Raw genomic sequence first — 20997 nt, 5'->3', positions numbered from 1 at the left:
ATTAAGATCTTTGTGTAGAGTATCACAGTTGAGCAGATACCTGCTAGTTCAGAAGGACTCAGCGTAGAGGAAATCAAGCTCTCCAGAAGAGGAATAAAAATATTTGTAAGTGGACATGGATGTTAGGAGATGACAGATAAGAGAAGGCTAGATGGATCAATAGGAAATTGTATGGTAAATTATTTGCTGTAAGGTTTCTGGAGTGTGAATGCGAATTGATGTCTATAGATCCCCCATGGCACTTCTGTATATCAAGCTTAAAATCTGTTAAACCTGACCTATTTCAACAGTTTGAATTTAAGACTTTGCTGGATGAAAAGAAAGTGTGAAATCAACAGAATAGGTTTTGGTTGTGAAAGACCTTGGGTTTGCGTTTTAAGTACACTTGAGGTGAAGTACATTGAATAAGAATGGACTATTTAGGGGCAGAATCGCTGAGGATTTTATTAAACAAAACAGTAAGAAGCTTTGTCATTCCAAGCTGGAAATGATGCCTAGCTGAGCCAGTAAAACACACATCAAAGGTGTACATATGGGTTACATTTTAATATTCTTTCAATATTATTATAAAGACCTGTTACTAATTTTAAACTGTATTGGTAAAAACTAATTTTTTTCTTTTTTGTCTTTTCTTCTATATTGCTAAATGATGTAAATCACTAATGTCAATTTTATGCTGATTTATGCCAGCTGAGGATCTGGCCGTGAGAGACATTTCCCCTCTGTATAATCACCCCAAATAGGGAAGGGAAAAGAGAAGGAAGGGATGGTGTCATCTGGATATGTGAATAGTTTGGCTGTAATACAATCCTGGAATAGGCTCTGATACAAAGATGGAAATATGGGGATTATCATAGAAACTCTTGAGATAATCCTATAAATAGCAGAGGAAATTCTAGCTAGAAGTTGTCTATTGAAACCATTTTGGAATGAGACGTCTGACAGGAAGAGAATTTAAAGCCAGAAACCACAAGGCAGATCCTCACCTGGTGTAAATCAGCATAACTACATTAATTTCAGAGGCATTGACTTGAAAGAACTGTGATGATCTCCACCAGCTGAGGATCTACAACCATAGGTACTGGGTGCCAAATGCTCTCACTCACACCAGTGTAAATCTGGAGTACCTCAGCCAACTTGGTGGCATTATTTTGGATTAACGCTACTGTGAATGAGTGTAGGACACAGTCGTTTGTGTTTGGAGAGTGAAGACAATTGAATCATAGGATGTGAAATGTGTGTTTTTAGATCAAGGAATACATTGACTTGAGAGATTGTTTTAGTCTGGCATTGCAGATGTAGGCTGTTTAACAACCAGGAATTTCCTCATTCACCCTGCTGTTACAGAAAGGTGTTGACTCCATACAAGCATTCACGACGGTCTTGGCCCCATAGCTAGCACTTCAATAAATAAGCTAATAAATTCTCCAAAAGGGGAGTGGAGAGCAACATTTCACTATATATGTTCCCTGTGTTGCATTAATAATGACAACAGTATGCGGCCTCTGCAGTTGACTGAGTTCTTTCAGTGTTACACCAGCATCGCTAAGGGAAGAATTTGTCCCTACGATATAAAGAAAGTAGTGGAGTCAGAAATGGGACTCTATTAAGTATGTGTGTTCACATGTATGTAGTAAGGTCACTCTGAATTCTACACATGTCAACTTGTTGACGTAAGCGGAAGCCTTGGCTCTTTGCTCAAAGCCATTGCTAAAGGACTAAGATTTTTAAAGTATGCTTTCATTTATGAGAAGACATTTATAAACACATCTGAGAGTCTCTATTTCCCAATATCTTTTGTTAATGTTACATCTACTACCTACTATCTATTAGCATTTAGGGACTAGAGCAGGCTCTGGAAATCATTAACTGTAAAATGCTTCAAAAAAGGTCACATAAACCGGGTCCTGTGTGGCTGCTTTCCCATCCTCTACAGCCATGGGTGGTATGTGTAGCAGGGAAGGACCTTCTTCAGGTGAGATTTCCCTGGCAGAAGCAGAAGAATGCATGGCTGTGCATTTCTAGTTGGCAATTCCTAATAGATCTATTATTAACATTACTGCATTAATATCTCCTGTGAGATCGCAAACGTGAAGCGGTTTTCAAACTGCTAGTTATACAGGCGAGTTATACTGTGCCTTTAACTGTCCTACTGCGCCTCTCTTTTTTTAAGTGCCACATTTTTTAGCTGCTTACATGTGATAACCGTGTTTCAAGGCTACAGTAGAGTTTACATCAGCTGCTTTCATCACTGTGCTCTAAATAGCATCTAAACCAAAGGGTCCTGGTCTGGATTACTGAGGTTAGATGGAAACATGAGAAGAACCAGAAAGATAAATATTTCATATTGTATCCAGAGCATTTCCTGTAATTGCTCTGTTTCCTGCTCTACTTCCTACAGAACTTCTCTACCCTCAACTGTCCTTTGCCTCCCATTTATTGTATTAACCTTTACTCAGTGTCCCTGAGCATCGCCTGTTCCTGGCAATATGCTGAGTGCTACGTGCCACGGTGCCTACCCCTCGGTCTGTGAATGGCACTGATTTTCGCAATGCCGTAGTCAGCTCAGCTGCTGTTTCTTACAGGTAATATAAAATATAATAACAACAACAACAGAAATAATAATAACTGACTACTCTGGATTTATTTCCCCTTGTTCTGTGGGAAGGGTTATATCCATTTTTTGTTCCCAAAAGGATTATGTAAAAGTTGTATTTCTGTAGCTGGATCTCTTTAACAAGTTTGATTAATCTGATGATGAGAAAGGACTCGAGGTTGCCACTTCTGTTTCTGTCAGGCCTCTAAAACTGTTTTTAGAGTCTTCTACCTTTTTTACTTTTGTTTCTCTATTGCTGCTGACCTGAAAGGAACTACGAACTGGAGCTAGAGTAATGATTTTTATCAGCAGAGCTACTGAAGTAGGGTTAACATTATCAGCATTATCTACCATTGAAGCAACTGCACCTTTTGATAGTCTTAGTGCTGACATGGCATTGGCTGGGTTTTTCCTATGGGACTGGGTGTACCCATGTTGCATATATGCACACAGGCACACCTTCAATGTTTCCATGGTTTGGAGTTAAAATTCCTAAGATAGTTATAAGAAAACTAATCCAGTAAGAAGGTTTTGGAAGAGGATGAAGGGTGATGATCTGGTAGAAAGGGCCTTGTTCTGGGGCTGGGGAGAACTAGTTTATTTTCTAGCTCTCTCTTAGACATTTCCTTTGGCAGACTCCTTCAAGAGGCATTTAAAAAGAGTGGCTTGCTCACTATTGTCCGGAGGAGGAGAAGGATGCCCTTGATCTCTGCTGCTCTTTTTGTGTGTGTGTTGTGGGGGACTGGGCCCTGCAGTCACTCTGTTGGATGTCTCCCGTCAAGCCTTTCTTAGTCCCAGTGAGAAGCTCAGCTCTTGCTGGAAGTCAGTGGGAGCAAACGATTTAACTCTTGTTTTTGCCTTTGAAAATATCTCCTTGCTCTTTTACTCCTCTGTTGTCCAACTGCAAGATGAAGATTTCCTGCAGTGATACAGTTTGGGTTTAAATGCTGAGATACAGTAGCCAGAGAGCTGTATAAGAAGAGAGTATAATGATGTTGCCTATTTGTGTATATATTTTCCAAATTGTGTTTATTTGTAGTGGTATTGCTACTTGCTTTGGTTGCTAATTGGGTTTGACCTTTTCCTCAATTCTGGGTGGGATTTACTGCTCCAGTTTAGCTATTTAAAACTTGTCTAAGCAACTTGTTTTGACTCTCTCTAGTCAGCACAAAGAGAAAAGGCATCTCCAAAAAATGGATTCATCCCATCCAAAGACAAGTATCTAGGATATGAAGGTTGTGGGAGGAGGTTTTTATGGAAGACAATTTTATTTGGAATCATGAATTGGGCGCAGGAAGAAAATGAAAGTGTGTCTTACACATCTGGAGTGCAAAACTTACTGTTCCTTAAAATTGGCAAACCTCCCCTTAGCATCATGGTTGGTCCTTCTGCAGACACAGGAAAATGTTTGCCACAGATCTGATTTTAAACCAAAGCAACAGTGATATCAGAATTTATACAAGGATTTTATTTGATCTGATGCCATCCATGTAATCTCAGTTAAATTTTACAAGTGTTTCAGTATCAAAATGTAGCTATGTTTAATTTTTTTCCCCCTACAAATAGACAAATATCTGAATAACTGATATAAATAATAAATTAGCATGGTAGGGCGATTTCCTTTTAGTTTTAAATGCAGAGGAGTTCTTTAGGGATTTTGAAGAGGAAATGACTACATTTTCATATTACTGCTTTCAACAGACATGTAGTTTTATATCTCAGTTGATTGAGGTGCAGTTAAAAACCCCCAAACGTCCCAGATGTATGCATAGATCTATGTAGTTCTCATTTAAAACATTATCATTAGCTCTTAATACTACGGATTTTCTATTAAAAAAAAGCCTATTTGTGAGTGCTTTCAACATCTGAGTTGCTCTCTCAGAAGAGTTTAATGAGTGCTTCTTACTGTGATTGCACGCTTGCATTTCCATTGTACGTAACTCAATTTATGTTTGTGGGTATGGGCTAGAAGGGATCTGACTGCAGGGAGTTCAGGTGGGGTCTAAGCCATAGGAGTCTGTGGGTGAAAGAAATAAGTAAAGGTAAATGTAAATTTTATGGATAAAACAATGAAATGCAGAATCATCTGTTGTAGGGATTCATAAATTAAAATCTTGTTTCAAATTCTCCTTCTCTTTTCTTTCCAATGGAAATTTTCAAAACACCTTCGCTATCTCTCCAGGGACTTTTCATGTCATACCACAAATGAAAATGCCTGCTCCTCTTCTGAGCAAAAACTGCCCTGATGTTTATAAAGTCTAGCACTGTGGAGCACAGGATACTGCAAGCAATAAATAATAGTGGTGCTAATATTTTGTTTGTATGAAGGAAGTAAAACCTTACCCATTTTGGGTTATGCCCTCAGTAAAGATAGACGATGATACTATTTACTAAAGCAAATTTTTAAACATGGAGATCTTGGTACAATGGGGTCACAAATGAAATAAGATTAGTGATTTATTTATAGATGTCTCACAGAAACCACTTCATCAGCTGCTGCCAGGTCTATATGGCAGCAATTTTCCATGGTAACATCAGACAAGAAGTTATGGACAGTAACTGGAAGGGAGGAGGTAGGCAAGAAGCCCTATGAGATTAGGAGCCTGGACAAGGCTGGACAAAGCTCTGTTGCTCAGGAGGGAGAAGACAAAAGCAGAGTAATTATAGGCATAATGATTAGTTCTGCAAAGCGGCAATGCAACAAATATTTATCATTTTCAAGTGATGGTGAGGTCTTGCACCTTAGGCTTTATCCTGAAGGTGAACTCTTAACAGCTGTAGCACATTGGAGCCAGGTGCTCTACGGATCTGAAGATATTGATTACCTTTCCTGCAGCAAGTTATCATTACAAGAACGGGAAAATATGTCTGCTGGTTTTTTTTCGTAGCTTGCAGAGAGTTTCTGAGCTGTTCTGACTGGGGAAGCCCTACAGACAGCCAGATGCAGAGCTTTAGATATGAGGGGAAACTTTCAGCTCTATTGGGAAGATACCTAGTAAGATTAGGAGTCACAATTTTGTCTTTAGGTGTTCAGCTTCTACCTAAATTATTTGCTGGATTTTGCTCTTACATAGTAATAGTGCATTGACTTCATTTAGAAAACTTATCTACATGACAGTTGCCAGTTCTTGTGAAAGGCAGGGAGTAAAATTCTGGGTTAATATTAAAAAAACCTGTGTGGTCTGACTTTAGTCACTTCGGCACTGGGACAGCAATAGTCTCACTAAATTTTGGCTGTTTAATGGGGTATGGCTGATCTAGTTGTGCAGTCTCCACCTTTGCTCAGTGGTAAGAGACATCTGTAGGGTAATATAGGTCACCTATAGCAGACAAGCCAGCCCTCTGTTGACTGGAGAAGGCGCTCAGGCAGTTATCTGCGTCCCAGGGTGGAGGATAGGATCCACTGCAACTCCCACCAGCTACCAAGGAATTTGGTTCTGGTTGAGGCTGGCTATGCAAGTGCCCACTGTAGCCAATGCAGAGACAGATGCTGGCGGGGAACATTTCAATACATCCTAAAATCAGATTATGAGAGGGGTGGAATGAAACATATCCTGGAGGAAAACTGAGTCAAATTTGAATGTGCTATGATGTCCTGCATTATAATTTACAAATAGCAGCTGGGCAGGTATCAGGTCTCACATGTAAATGTGGGAGAGGGTCAAACTGAATTGAGTTTGACTGGCAGATGCGTGTCTGGCCACCGGCATTGGCAAAATAGTCATAAAGAATACCAGAGCATTTGATTAGAAAGGGAATGCTTGAAAACATCAGATTACCAGATCTGAAGGCCAGACCTTTAAGGTCATCTAGGTTGTGGTCTTACATGAAAAGAATTTCCTAATTATTTTTACTTTAAGCCCAACAATGTTAAATGTAAGCTCTAATGCAAAAAAACAATAGGTAATCTGTCACACATACCTTGGTGAAATAGCCATGCAGTTTAAAAGGCTTAAAATAAACAAGTATAAAAGCATACTGGTTTTTTTTTTTCTTCATAAAGATTTTTCAATTTTGTGCTCAAAGAAGCTTTTTACTGTAAGAATACAGTTTCTGATCTGTTCTTGGTTATATAGATTTTTTGGGAAACATGTACTGGCCCCCTTCTCTACAGAGCCAGCCTGTCCCCAGCCTGTCCTGTGTCCAGGGGCTCTTCTTTCTCAGGGCAGGACTTTGCCTTTGTCCTTGCTGAATTTCACCAAGTCCCTGTCTGCCCTTTCCTCCAACCCGTCCGGGTCCCTTTGGATAGCAGCCTCAGCCTGGGGGTGTTTCAACAGATCCCTCAGTTTTGTGTCATTGTAAACTTGCTGAGAGTGCTCTCCATCATCTCCTTGCGGTCACTAATAAGGACGTAAACCAGCATAAGTCCCAGGATAGACTCTGCTGCTACCCAATTGTCACTGGCCTCCGGGTAGACTATGACCCAATAACTACTTCTTTCTTAGTATCGTTATCCAGACAGTGTTTTACCCATCATCTAGTTTTCCTTGTAGTTGAAATGTAATTTCTGGAATGCAGCATGTGATTAGTGATGTCACATAAAAAGTGATCAGGGAAACAGTTAAAATGTAATAAAAGGAAAGAATAGCTTTTTGTGTCCTTTTTTCAGAGAGTTGTGCAGTTTCTCTGTTGCATTAAAACATTTTTCTTACTTTTTTCCCAAACAGAAGAAAAGAAACATATTTCCAATGGATTATACGAAAGAATATAATACTCATCAGCTGCTAAAGAAAAACACTTGTGATACAGGCAACATGTATAATATTTAAAATCGCTGTCACTGATAATCTAGCTTTATGTCATTCAAAGCTTTTAAAGCTGCTCTCTGAGTAGGGATCAAATGCGTAAATGATATTCATGTTGCAGTCAGTCTATAACTCTGATTGTCACTGTGATTTGCAAAGAGAAAAGTATAGGCATTCACAGCAACCTAAATAGTATTTTCTTTTTCTCTTTGTTATAATCAAATGCTCACCTTTAGATTCAAAAAATCTAATAATGACTAATGGGCAATGATCTTCTGGATTAGCAGCAGTACATTCAATATCTCTTTGAGTAGCGATTACCATCTTTTTGGGGGGGATATCAATTTAAAGGTCAAGTGCTTTCATAAAAAAGGTGATTATCATATGTTGAACAAAAGCTTAGCAGGATTCATTGTGTGTCAGTTTCTTTTGTATATAGCATATATGCAGCGAAATGGATCGCTTAATTATCTAACTACCTGTCTTCGGGGAAGGTATGTGACCATGAATAGAAGCTGTCAAATAGGTACTTTGCTTTGCTTGTGATATTTAATCAATTACTGTAATGATTGCAGGTTATAAGTTGGCTTTTTAAAAATAGGCAAAAATTTAAATTACTTTTGTGCCAGCAGCCAGGGATTTGGTTATAAATGGGTGATTTTATTGGGAATGGACCGTGGAACGAAGATGAAAAGGAGAAAGGAACAAAACCGGGCCAATCTCATGGCTGATCCCTTTCTCTTTCCTTTCGATTTTTCTATTGTTCTTTTACAACCTAGAAAAATATTCTGTTTCTTAGACATGATAAAAATGGCTAGGGCTATATTTAGAACAAATCCAAGAAAGTGAACTTGAAGCTGGTTTTATCCACTTTTTAAATTACTATTATTTTTTTCTGGTGGATTTTTATTGGTTACTTTTCCAATTGGAGCTATCTTAAATATATTCAATCAAATTTTCTAGCAAAACCATCACATTTCTGTTTTTTCCATCTTGTTCTTTTCCCTCTTGTAGCTTTCTTACAGCTGAAGAAAATACTCATTTGTAAATATGGATTACTGCCTTAGTTTGTACATGTTTGTTCTGTGTGGATTTTTTTTTTTTTTTTGGATCACATCCTTTTTTCTACTGATGTGCCTACATTTGCCAAATAATTCATGTGTGTTTGATCTATTGCATTTCAAGAAACACTTCCTGTCAGTCGTTTACTGCTGGGTATGTGTGGGGTTCTATTGGTCACTTTACATGACATCGTTACTTCTCCCCTCATAGGACAGAAACTTTTAAAATTGGATAGTAATAATTGATGCCCGGCAAATATACTGGGAGTACTGGGTCGGTAATAACCCTAGTTGTTCTTCGCACAAAATTTTGTGTATGCAAGAAAAAGGTATTTGTGTGAAGTACAACTACTGCTTGGACTTTTGTACAAACAGAGATCAACACTGAAAAGTATATACCCAAATGACCACATGCTGGGAAAACTTTTTTTCAAATGCTTTTGATAAATCAAGCGGTTCTTGCCTTTTTTAAAAAGTAAAATGTCTCTAAAAATATAATTTCCAAATAAAAAATCCTATTACAGTTGTAGAGGGTATCTCATAAATACATCAAACATCCCAAGCAGGCTGGGAGTTGTAATGCCTTTCTCATTTCTATAGACTAACTGAGGATAACCTGCTTTATCTGCTTAGGGGGAAGGGAAGGAGACTGGGAGGTTTATAACATTGCAGATTGATATGAAAAAAGCAAAAAGAAAAAAAAAGCATGAGTTTTCATTACAGTTATTGTATATTAGTCCCACTCCACACATGAAAGTTTTTCGTTAATTATATGAGAGGTGAGTACCAACACAGTTAAGATAATTCACTTGATGTACACTGCCAAAAACCTGTGTTTGGTTTTCAGTCCCTGTAGAGTATTATTACCTAGTGCCTAGGTGAGGATCCACGTTTTAAACAATAGACATTAGCTATTCTTGAGCTTTGTTGCCTTTTTTTTTTTTTTAAGTGTTTTCCTTGTGGCTGCACACATGGTAAATCTTTAACTTCAAGTGTCCTTCTGTGGTGACCAACTAAAATATTAGCAAAATAAATGTTTTATGGGAAAACGTTGGCAGAAACCCCAGCAGAAACAGGTGGTATTGGGTTATTTCAATATAATGTAATGATGCAGCCAGGTTTCCATCTGGACAGCATGTGGTTGTGTCTACTTAGAGAGTATCAAAGAGTGTGAGTATGCACCAGGGATAATGGTGGTGCACAAAAGTGTAGCTGGATGGCTACTTTACAAAATAATAGTCAAGGTTCTAGGTCCTCTGGGTTAAATACTTTTACTGTCAGAATCTGAATTTCTTCATAAAATATTAAAGATGAAGCAAACCTCTGACATGCAATACCGAGCTGTGTAATTATAAGGCAGTTCCTGGAAGCCAAGTATTGTTCACATTATAGCTAGGCGTTTATTATAAAAGAGTTCATTACCCTTGGAAGCTAAGACATATTTCAAAGAGAGTGCCCTGGAACAGAGGCACTTTCAGCAAGCTTTACTGTATGAGGGAAAAAGCCCCAAGCAAGCTGATCAGAATATAGTTAGGAAATAGGAGAGGAATTAGTGGATCCATGACTACTAAGAGCTGAATCTATACGTCGTGGACCTGATACTCATTTGGATTAAATGGCTCCATCTTCATTGACTTTGGTATAAACAAACATGCTGCATTACACCAGGTAAGGCATTTTTAGCCTAATACCAGAGATGATTTTCCTTTTGGCTGGCAGATGCTCTCACAAACCACAGGGTACACTTTGCAAAGATGTTCCACAGACCATCTTCACATCTGTGTGCTCTCTGTACAGAGAGGCAGGTGAAATCTGATTACAAAGACTTAACTGGGATTTTGCCTGTTGCATTTAAGGGGAGATTTGGAAGATACCTTTGTAAAATATCTTTTTTGTGGGCAAGGGTGTAAGAAGGGAGTTTGTGGGGGTGAGAGAAGGAGGAGGAGAAACCAGCTCAAACTCCCTTGGAGTTGGGAGCAGAAGCAGAGTTGCCACAGAGCTGTTTCCATCACTCGGAAGTATGGAGCAATCTATCAACTCTATCCCGTAGGAAACAGGGCTGTTAATGAATACTCAGGGCCTGGTTCTTCACTGTGTTTGTATTTTGTGCACGTTTAGTCCTGGTTTACAGTATCAATCAGTTTGATAGCATTTGACACCCTGTGTCATTTGCTCAGCACAAATGTAAATCATAGAAGCAGGGCTGAGGAAAATTAAGACCAGGTCTTAGGCTGCCATGAATCACATAGCTTTGTGGTCTTCTCTGATGATCCAGTGATTTGCACCAGCTGAGGAACTGGCCCAGGCACTCTTTCTGTGCTGATATATCATTCCTATAGATGTACGTGTTAACAATCTCCATTCCTCTTTTTCCCTTGCTCATGGATGACCTGATTACACTGGAAACAGTTCTTTCTGCCAGGGTGAAGAACCACCCAAAAGTTTAGGGTGCTGGCCAGCAGCACTTGGCAGCTAGAGATCAACATGCTGCTGCCATTGATCGGTAGTACTACACAGAGGTGCCAAAAGCCATGGAAAATATGAGATGACATCCAGCAACTGATGAATGTGATGATTAAAAGATCAGTGAAGTATTTAACAGTAATGGGTAGTGGACAGTTTTTGGAAGAAACAACCCTTTCCTTTCCATTCAGTTGATATTAAAAAAAACCCAAAAGTACATGCACCTGACACTGGGGATAATACCTCTTTGTGCCAAATATAGGTCCCTTCCCCCTTTCCGGGGCAAATCCAGCCTCTAGATCTCATTCGTAATGCCTGTATGGAGAGGAATTGTAATTAGAACGGGTACCAAGGGTCAGGCATCTTAGGCCCTGATCCAGAGCACTTAGGAGAATGAGGAACTTCCCCTACCAGTGACATCCCATTTAAACTGATGTTATCTCGTTTATACCAATGCTGTAGCTTGCAGTCTCAAGTTGCACATGTGCTCAAGTGCTTTGCTGGATCAGGGTACTGGATGGTTTTCCTGGAGCTGCAATGACTTGAGGTAAGACACATGATGGTCTAGCCTCAGTTTATTGTACAGTCCAACCATGTTTACAGTGTCTCCTATGGGGACCATGCCTTGGTGTACTGTATTTCATTTCCATTCACTTTGCCCTTTGAAATCCGTGGATGAACGGCACTGTTCAAATTCCTTTTTACAAGTGTTGGATTGTGGCCTTCTTTCAAGTGAAATCTTTTCAGCAAACTGAAAGGATTGATGGATTAGCAGTCTCCTCCAAGTTCAGATCTGTGGCTACTCAGGCCATGTGTTTGTGCAGCTTCTTCCCTTCCTTTCTGAAAATAAAGCCATGCCCAGTGACAAGGCTAACTTGTTCCTCCCTGTGTCACAAGACTGGAGTTCCTCAGGCAGCAGAGAGTTTGTCCAGAGCCAATTAAGAAGGGGAAAAAAGCGGCAAAGCAAGTTGTAAATGGTTCTTGAAGTCTCCACAGAAGCCTCAAATGAATGACTTGTGACAGCAAACAGGCTGGAGGCACAGAAGAGTCCTGAGAAAGTAAGAGGAAATGTGGTACATTGACTCCTGCTCAGAGAATTTTTCATTCAGAGAATCCTTTCTGGGGAGGGAACATGATTGCTTCAGATCTAGAAACAACCAACAAAGTTCAGTGGTGTCTCCTCTGAGGTGGCTGTCAGATGACAGTGAGCAAGTGTCTGGTGTTGTGAGGAGGAGGAGGGAGAAGGGGAAAATCAGCAATTCTCTGGAGGAGCAAGAGCCCTAGCTGTAAAAACAGTCCTAATTTTTGGCCTAGTATCCTCCCTGCCCACACCTGTATTAACAAGGAGAGCAACTCCTTCGGGCGCTGAGTCAGGCTGAACAAAAAGTCATTACCCTCCGCTTGTCAGAAAAGAGCAGATGGTCTCAGCGCAGTTCCAAGTGTGTGGGAGATTAAGTCATGAAACACACATCAGGAGAGGGAGATTAAGGATCTCTGTTGGGTGACACAAGAGTGAATGAGCTAGTAAGCAGCGCTGTAGTTTCTGCTGGCACAGCATCTTCTCCGTGCTGTGGGGCAGGAAGCCTGAAGGTGTTAGTGGAGGAGATATGTAGTTCCCATTCCTCTTGATGTTGGCCCTTGCAAAGCAGTTGGTACTCTGGTGGGATTTATTTTAAAGGTGCAACTGGTTGTTCAGGGAACAAAGAGCCAGAAGATCTCCATCATCACAAATGGACCTGTGACTTTGCAGAGCTTTTGTTTCTCTTCCTAATCTACAGGCTGACCTATGTAAGTAGTGCTCTGATTAGGACATAACATCTTAGTGGTCATGACCCCGTAAAACACTTGGTCAAGCTCTGGGTCTTTATGATGCGCATGGTCCAGAAATACTGTTCTTACCCAAAAAGTAGTGGAGGTTCCTCAGCTGTCAGCTGACCTCTTTTGCCAATGCAAATCACAGATGGACCAGGGTTCTTAGCTTGTGGCCTGATGTACAATAGAATTATGCACAGAAATAAGGTTGCCATTTATGCTCCTGTGTGGGAGCACCATGATCTCAAAACCCCTGGAGTGGAGGTAGGAAAGAGAGTGCAGCTCAGGAGGCTGACTCGAAAACACAACTCAAGATATAAATGCCTAAAAGGGACGGACTCCTCTCTGGATTTTTCACGTGTACCTGCTAATTTCCTTGGCCCTGTTGGTTGATGGGCACATTGCGTCTCCTCAGCATGTCCGAGATTTCCACGTAAAGCCTGCATGCGGCTTTGCTTAAAGATCTTTGAGAATGGACCCAGCAGCTCTCAGGGTGACAAACCCCACCTCTCCCCAGAAACATGTTGGACGCAGGAGAGTCTTTTCCTGTTCCCAAGAGGGAACAACTTCATAGCTGCCTTTGAATTTGAAGGCTCTCCACTCCTGTTTTGACAAATGTAAAACACCTGCTACTTGCTGAATGGAGGTTGTGCCTGTGTCTGCCACCATGGTTCAGAAGTCTGCATCTCAAAGAACCTTTGGTGCATTTTGGGTCTATCTGGAGTGGAGAAGGTCTGGGCAACTGGACTCATTCCAAAGCAGTTCATCAATCCGTAATGTTTTCAAGAAAGTTTTATTTTGCCGCTCTGTCTACTAAAGAGTATAAGGCTGCCCTGGCAGAGGATCAAAACCTATGTTATTTGTTACTGTACTGACTTCATAAGGGTTTGCAGCATGGACTCAATTAAGTCTAAAAAATCAGGAAGGTGTGTCTTTCTGGTCTTTACATTAAGTGCATACTGTATCTAAAGTATTCTGGAGTTGAACATATGCCACATTTTGAAGCCAGTATATTTGAAGGCCCTCAAAGAAATGTACTATGCTATACATCATGTATCTCCTGGAAACAACCTAAGTTATAACTATATCTTCTCCTGCCATGAGAGATGCTAGTAAGTACTTCCAGTAAAAGAGCATATAAAGGTGAATCCTAAAAGCAAGGGCAAAGAATTGTAGAATATTATTATTTATCATTGAGTAACATTGCAAAACTCTCTGTCTTCATTTCATTGGAACCCTGGCTGAGTGTTGAAAGACATAATAAAAACAATCAGTATATTCTCATTTTTCTGTGTGAAAAGATGAAGTCATGGCATATGGTCAGCTCACCAGTGCTGTTAATAATAAACCACAGATAATTAAGCACTGATTTATTCCTCTACGTAAGTGAAACAAATTGCTTTAACGGCTTTTGCTGAGGACCATCTAGTCAGATGGATTATGTATAGGAAGTTCAAACTAAAAATTATTAGAGATCATATTTCAGTGTGGTGGAGGTTTATGGTAGAAACAATTAGAAACCTAACAGAATGTGTCCTGTATTCTCTTTGATGGAAAATCAGATATTAATCTGGGGAAAAGTCTAATTCTCAACACAGCTGCTCCCCTTGCTCTGCTGCACCATATTTAAGCTGGATAGAAATGGAAACATGTTTAAAAAATTGATCATAGCTTATAATAGCAATAATCACCTTGAAATTGGTTGTTACTACAGTTAATGAACAGAGTATTAGAGCATAAAATGCCCTCAGATTCCCTCAGGCTATTAACTAACAAGCTGGTTGTTAACTGCTGGTCAGATAGTATCTTTATTTGGTGACTGTCTTTCAAAGACACAGAGCAGATCCTGGGAAGCTGTGGCATGGGGTGGCGTGGGCTGGGCTGGGCTGCTTGCTTGGGGTAGTGGCAGGAACAGAGTGAGACCTTGGGCAGATTATATCCATTATGAGACTCCCTTTTCCCTGTAGTCCAGTTCTCCCAAAGCATCGTTATCCATGCACGTGAAAGCCATACTGCTGGCTGTGAGCTCCCACCAGAGTTTGCCTGGGGGAGGTTTTTCCCCAAAATGATGCAGGGCAACCTATGGTGGGGTGCTGGGGGTCTCATGCAGGTAGCCTCTTTGCAGGCACAGGCTTGGCTTGGCTGGTTGGGACGGAGAGAAGTCTTCCCTGTTCAGAAGTGCATCCTGGCATTTTGCACTCTCACTGGTAGCAATACTGCATTGTGGCAACAGAATGGATGGCACCAAATTAAAATCCTAAAATAGGATGAAAAAAGGGAATGAATTCCACACTTTGCCCCTAAGCACGTTCAGCAATGGGTGCAGTCTGTACGCAAAAGCAAGTTCTAGCTTTTTAAAGCTTTGCCTACTACTGTGGTAGTATTTATTTCATCCATTTTGCTTTTTGGTTTTGCCGGTCAGATGCCCTTCTATACTTCAAGGAAAGGCTCCCCATTCATGTACTACCAGCATATTTGAGCAGCTGGCTTGTGAGCTAAGCTGTACCTTCCTTCAAAGACTGCACTTCTTCCTGTCCTCTGAACTGAAAGCCTTGTTCAGTCTCGTGATATCAGACTGCCACCGGCTTTCCAGCTCTGACACTACCAGGTTTTTGTTAAGAAAAAACCTTTGCACACACAATCCACTTTCTCCAGGAGGCCACCAGATTCAACAACATTATTTCCAACCATGAAGTTGCGTGTCTCAGTAGCCTCACCTTGCAGAGGGGGACCTTCACCATTCAGTTATCTCCTGTTTAAGCTCAGCCAGGTCATGACATGATGCTTTGCAAATTCTCACAGGTCTTTGAGTTAGAAACTTTGTAGGAAGATGTGTTACAAGAAAGATGGAAATGGTTCAGTTTATCATACTGAGCTGTGTGTCCCTTTTTTTATATTGCTCACATAGTTCCGTACAAAATCCTATCTGATTTTGAGATACTGCTTTAGTTTGGATGCTCATTGCTTTCTGAGCTGTGAAATAGTAAGGGGCTAATAAAATGATATCACTGGAATTGCCTCAGCTAACCTAAAGATTCAGTTTTGCCTACTGGGGTTTTCTGGTGTTCTTAAATTTATGGTTTACTAGTCAAAGCTTTGGTATCTTTGGAAAACTTAATGTCACAGAGCATTTATGACTAACCTGGTGTCTTGATCCCAGGAGTCTGAAGTAATAGGAGCAAATTTCACTATTGCACGTGCTATATTTAGGTGTTTTTTTCAGCGCTGTTGGGGCCCTTGTGCCTAGAGGAATAGCTCTTTACCAGAGCTAGTTGAAATTCGTGGCAGCAAATTTTTTCCCATGACATGTGACGTGTCCTCGACATTAAAAATGCATATGGAAAAAAGTGGGTGATTTTGATTAAATTTCTGAGTATTTGATGGGAAAGGTTAAAACAAAACATTTTTTTCTTGACTTAATACCTGGCTTATAGCACTAGAGAGGTTTGTTGTGCAGACCACCACAAGCTTTTTATGTGGCTTAAAAGCAGTTTATATCATGCTACAACTTCAAATATAATTATGCTAGCTCAGAAAATGCTTTGCAGACATAAAACTCCCTGTGTCAGCCTATAGTTTCAATATCTTAGGTGCAAGAAGGACGGGCTGCTTCAGCAAGGCATTTCAACCCTGTGCACTGAAAGCCGACTCATTTCCAGGTTGCAAATATTCCATGGTTTGTTGTGACCTTTTAAACTTTCCTAATCAAATTGAAGTGGGGCAACTTGCTGAATATAATCTCTGTAGAGTGGAAGACTTAAAATAGCATTTTTTTTCCTTGTTTTTACAATATTCTAGCATAAGTTACTGTAACTTAATTTTCCATTGTGGTGTCAACCACTCTTTTCTCATCCTTCCTGGGCCATGCTTTCCTGCAGGATCTGGCAGTTGACCCAGAGCTGTGAGGCAGGCTCTGGCAGGGATGGAAAGGCTAGGCCCCACGGCTTGAAGGAGGGGCTAGCCTGTGTGGCTAGGGGAGCTGTGGGGGTTGGCCCCACGGCACCCAGTTTGGGGAAGGCTATGGTGCAGGCTGCTGCACCAAGGTAGGGAGCTGGGGGCAACGGGCCAGGGACTCCACCAGGGTGCAGTTCCCCGGCAGTCCCCGAGCCGGGCCACAGGGCAGCAGTGGGGGCCCAGTGGACACTGTTGACGCACGGATGAGGCACAATGATGAGACAGGGCCAGGGTGAGAGGTGTAGTCAGTCCATCCCTTAGGGGCAGGGGCAAGGTGGTTGCGAGTCCCAGGTGAGGCCCATCAGGGCAACTGAGGCCCATTAGTGCCCTCAGGGCCCCGACAGCACCATGTGGGTTTTCCTTGGTCTCAATCTCTTCTTGAGGGAGTTTCATTGGTATAAAAAGAGAGATCTGCTCTTCTATGGAGAAGAAGGACTTTTGTGGGTGCACTGAAGGTAGGCATGTAGGAGAGCCTGGTTTTAGACCCTGTTCTAGGAAATATTAAATTTTGATGCTATAATATTGTCATTAATAGTATCATTTGAGGAAAGTGAGAACAATATTTCTACTTGTAGGTGTTTTGCTGTGATACGTTGTGTATATGGAGAGGCAGTGCAGGATGGACTGCAATCTGCGTGGGTGAAAGTGGGACTGAGACCCTCCTCTCTGGTTGTTCTCTGCGGGCTGCAAAATAAGTGGTAAGTCTCTGGCTTCTTTATATCTGACTTTCATTTTATCAATGGAAATGTCTGCATCAGGTGAAATGGTGTGGGGTTTTTTTGAAGTCTGGGTTTTGTTGTCTCAATGAGATAAAAATTAAACCCATTCAAATTCAGTTCAGCCTGAATGGAAGGGTTTTTTCTTTTTTTTCTTAGTTTTCATTCAGTTGCCAAATTGAAAATAAATGATTCACACAGTGCTACCTGACAGTTTGTTGGAGAAATAGTCTTCTGAAAAATGCAGAAGCTTGTTTTGTAAAAGATCTGTGGTTTGCTCTATGGAAGGCAAAATGCTATATCCAGAATTGAATGAAAACTGTTGAAGGATTGCAGTAATTTTAATAGGTTTCATCCTAAATCCTATAACGCTTTCTCTGTAGGTATAGCTACTCATGCTAGCTAATGAGCTCACTGTGCTGATCTAAATGCCCAGACTCAAATGCCATTGAAAGAATAATGATGTTGTTAAAATGTAAACAGGATTTTCTGTTTCTGTATTATATACTACCTGGAAATTTTCAACTAAATGCGTCATTCAGTTTCTACTGTGTTGTGCTTGAGGTGCTGTAATGGGAAATCAAGTGTGCTCTACTTATCACAAGTTGTGGGGATAGAGTAAGGCTTTTGGGGTTTTGGTTTGTTTTTCTGTTTATTTAAAACCATGGCTGTTAATATTGAATGAAACTATTGTAGTGAAAACTCTTAAAGAGAACTACGTCCAGCAGCCAAAGTGCAGAAAAAAGCTCTCCTCTGATGGAGGATGCTTACCAAACTTATATCAAGTGGAGGCCTGTCCAATCAAGCTGATCTTTCTGATTACAGTGTTTTGATCCAGAGAACAAAACAAGAGTATGAAGTAGCTACAGAAAAAGGCACATATGGAAAAAATACTTTCAGGGGTGAATTTATTTCCAATTTTAATTTTGAGTAAGAACTCCCTTTGCTAATAGCCTTATTTTGGTAGGGCTGTGACCAAAGTATACTTCAGTGTGAACAAGGCTAGTTGATCTTGCCTCCAACTAGCCTGCAGGTAAACTTGATTTTGGTATAGCACCCTAGCCCTTAAGGTAAGTACCATAGAGGGATTTTTCTGATGGCATTGAAAACTCAAGAAATACTTTTGTTTCTCCTGACTCTTTTGATTATAACTGTTAAGAAAATTACTTGCAATGTAGCAGTTGTCACATCTTCTCTTCCCCACAAGTATAATGAACTGGCATTTTACTACTTAGCTCTGTTTCCTCTAACGATCTGCAAGGAGGTATTTTTCTGAAAGGTTACTGTAACCTGGAGAGAGCAAAAACCAAAACTGAGCAACTGTATTTACTGATTTGTTTCAGCACTGTAAAGGTGTTGCCCTTAGTCACTTTATTAAGGAAGCAGCTTTCTGGGAAGAACTAGTAGCGTAAGAAATGACATCATGGTCCAGAAAGGAAATTTAGGAATTTGAGCAGAGACACCAGGGGCCGCAGCTGGAGGTGTGAAGATGTGAAAACTGGGATAAGTTTTAGTTTCTCTAAGCTACATAGAGTAGAATTGCGAGAGAAAGAGACAAAAAAGCAGCGTAATATAAGCATAATTTCCAGAAACATAGCTTTCCCCATGAAGTTTAAAACTCTCTTTTTTTTTTTTTTTTTTTTTTTGATTCAGTGTGATGTGCGTATTAGCTAGAGTGGAAGAATGGTGGGCTGGGGCCAGATTTTTCTGAATCTCTAAAGAGATGCTCATGGTGAGGCTTTTAGAGCTCAGTTAAGTAAGAAAATAAGGATGAGACTTTCAAAAGAAAGAAGAATAGACTTTTACATGAACTTCGGCATGCAATAAGCTCGCCTTAGCAAAACGGAGGTGACAGGCAGTTGTTTGTTCCTTTTTTGACCTTCACTGCAACAGTTTTGTATTCTGGCTTAGACAAAAGCCTAATTCCCCCATCAGCTCTGTTTTGGGAAAACAAGAAATTGAATGAAATCCCAGTGTTGAGTCTTATTACAGTTTTGCTGTTCAAGAACCCTGATGGTAGCAATGCTCTTTTCAAGCTGCTCTGTGAGTATTTTTCTTCCCCAATCACTTTCTTCTTTTTCTTGGGTCTGTTTCCAGCTGAGCTTCATTGTGTTTTCACTGGAGTTTTTTGGCCGAGGACCACTCATACTTACCCAGCCCTTACAGTAGCAGAGTTCAGTTAACTCCTGCTTCTTGCTTTGTCTGTTGTGCACAATGTGGCCTGTCTTCTCTCTTAAGAGACCTACCTGTGCGTGCATCTGTTCGTACAAGCAGTGTGTCATAATTCAGTACACACCATTGAGTGGTTGTAGCTGATAGCAGCAAAAGCAAACCGTTTGTGTGTGTTTATGTATGTAAGGACAGGCTTTATTAAAACTAGCTGCTTTAGAAAAACTGCAGATTCATATTATATTAAACTCTTACAGTAACTGGTCTCCTGGAACAGTACACTTGTTCCTATAATGGGGTTTAGGTTTGCACTTTATATTAAAGTTCTGCTTGTAAATAGTTTATAAAAAGTTAATCATTAAGAAGTGCTACAGGTATAAACAGCTTGGCCTGCAGCATAGACTCTACACGGATCTCTAAGGACTAAGTAACCATTTGTTTAGATACACCTCACACTTGCATAGCTTACCATTGTGTTTTGGAGTTACTTGCCTCTCTGTCTCTACATTCCACCCCTCTTCACAAAACTGGCATGTTGTTATAGTGCCATAATGGAAAAATTGGTCCAAGTGAACAACAGAAATGGAAAACATCTTTTATTAAAATTTATCTATTACTTCTGTTAGATGTATTATCAAGCAAAACTAAACTCTGCACTTAACTAATCTGAGCTTTCTCACTCAATTTTTGTGTATCTCTTTTAGTGCAACATAACATTTCCTATGGTTAAAAACATGCCTGAAACTTAGGCATGTCATATATGTTGTGGCACTTAACTACCTTTATGGAGATTGACTTTTTGGGGTCATTAAGAGAGGAAATGTGCTCATCAAATCTGCTTGCTGAGGTGTGGTGGTTCCCTGTGTGTTGTCACTGCCCTGTGGATTTGGATGGGGGAAGAGGGGGGTACTTGTGTAAGAAGTCACTAGTAACTACCTCAGGTGACGTACCAGCACCCTGCCTGGCCCAGGACTGGGCATTCAGACCAGCAAACGCCAGTGCGGCTTGTGCACTTGGTTTAATTATGTGTTTGGCCGACAAGTGGGGAAGTTTTGCTGCTCCCTCAGACAGTAATTGTCTTCAATCTCCATGTTTTAAAGTCTTAACTAATCATCCCTAAGATGGACTTCTCCCCAACCTCATTAACTAATTAAACAATTCAAAATAAAGAGTTATTCAGGCTGCAAAATATTGCTGAGAGGGCCTTTAGTGCAAACATTAACATTTCTGCAAAATCCATAACCATTAGAAAACAGAACCACGATGCCCCAGACAGTCCTGCCTTTATCATTTCAATCTGCTCTGCTATTACACGTTAGCACATTTTATACAGCACCTCTCCTGAGCGTACAGGTCTCTGTGCCCCACAGGACATCCCGTGTTGCTGCTTGCGTCTGTTCTTTTCTCCGTGTCAGATTCTGCAGTGAGGGGTGTGGGAAAAGCAGCAGTAGCATCATTGGTGTCTTGCTGCTCTGCTGCAG

The 20997-nt window shown here is 40.6% G+C and overlaps 1 long non-coding RNA gene across 1 annotated transcript in view; it reads left to right on the top strand.

The window, feature by feature from the left end:
• The window catches only part of LOC142601169 (uncharacterized), a 110656-nt gene that overhangs the window by 33860 nt on the left and 55799 nt on the right, over window positions 1–20997 (top strand). Inside the window, exon 2 of the long non-coding RNA XR_012834802.1 lies at window positions 17207–17329. This is a non-coding gene — a long non-coding RNA (uncharacterized LOC142601169). The remainder of the gene's footprint in view (window positions 1–17206; window positions 17330–20997) is intronic.

This window comes from Balearica regulorum, chromosome 3, assembly GCF_011004875.1.
Source record: "Balearica regulorum gibbericeps isolate bBalReg1 chromosome 3, bBalReg1.pri, whole genome shotgun sequence".
Taxonomy (NCBI): domain Eukaryota; kingdom Metazoa; phylum Chordata; class Aves; order Gruiformes; family Gruidae; genus Balearica; species Balearica regulorum.
Note: the sequence above shows the minus strand (reverse complement) of the source record. Positions and strands in the feature narration are given on the sequence as shown.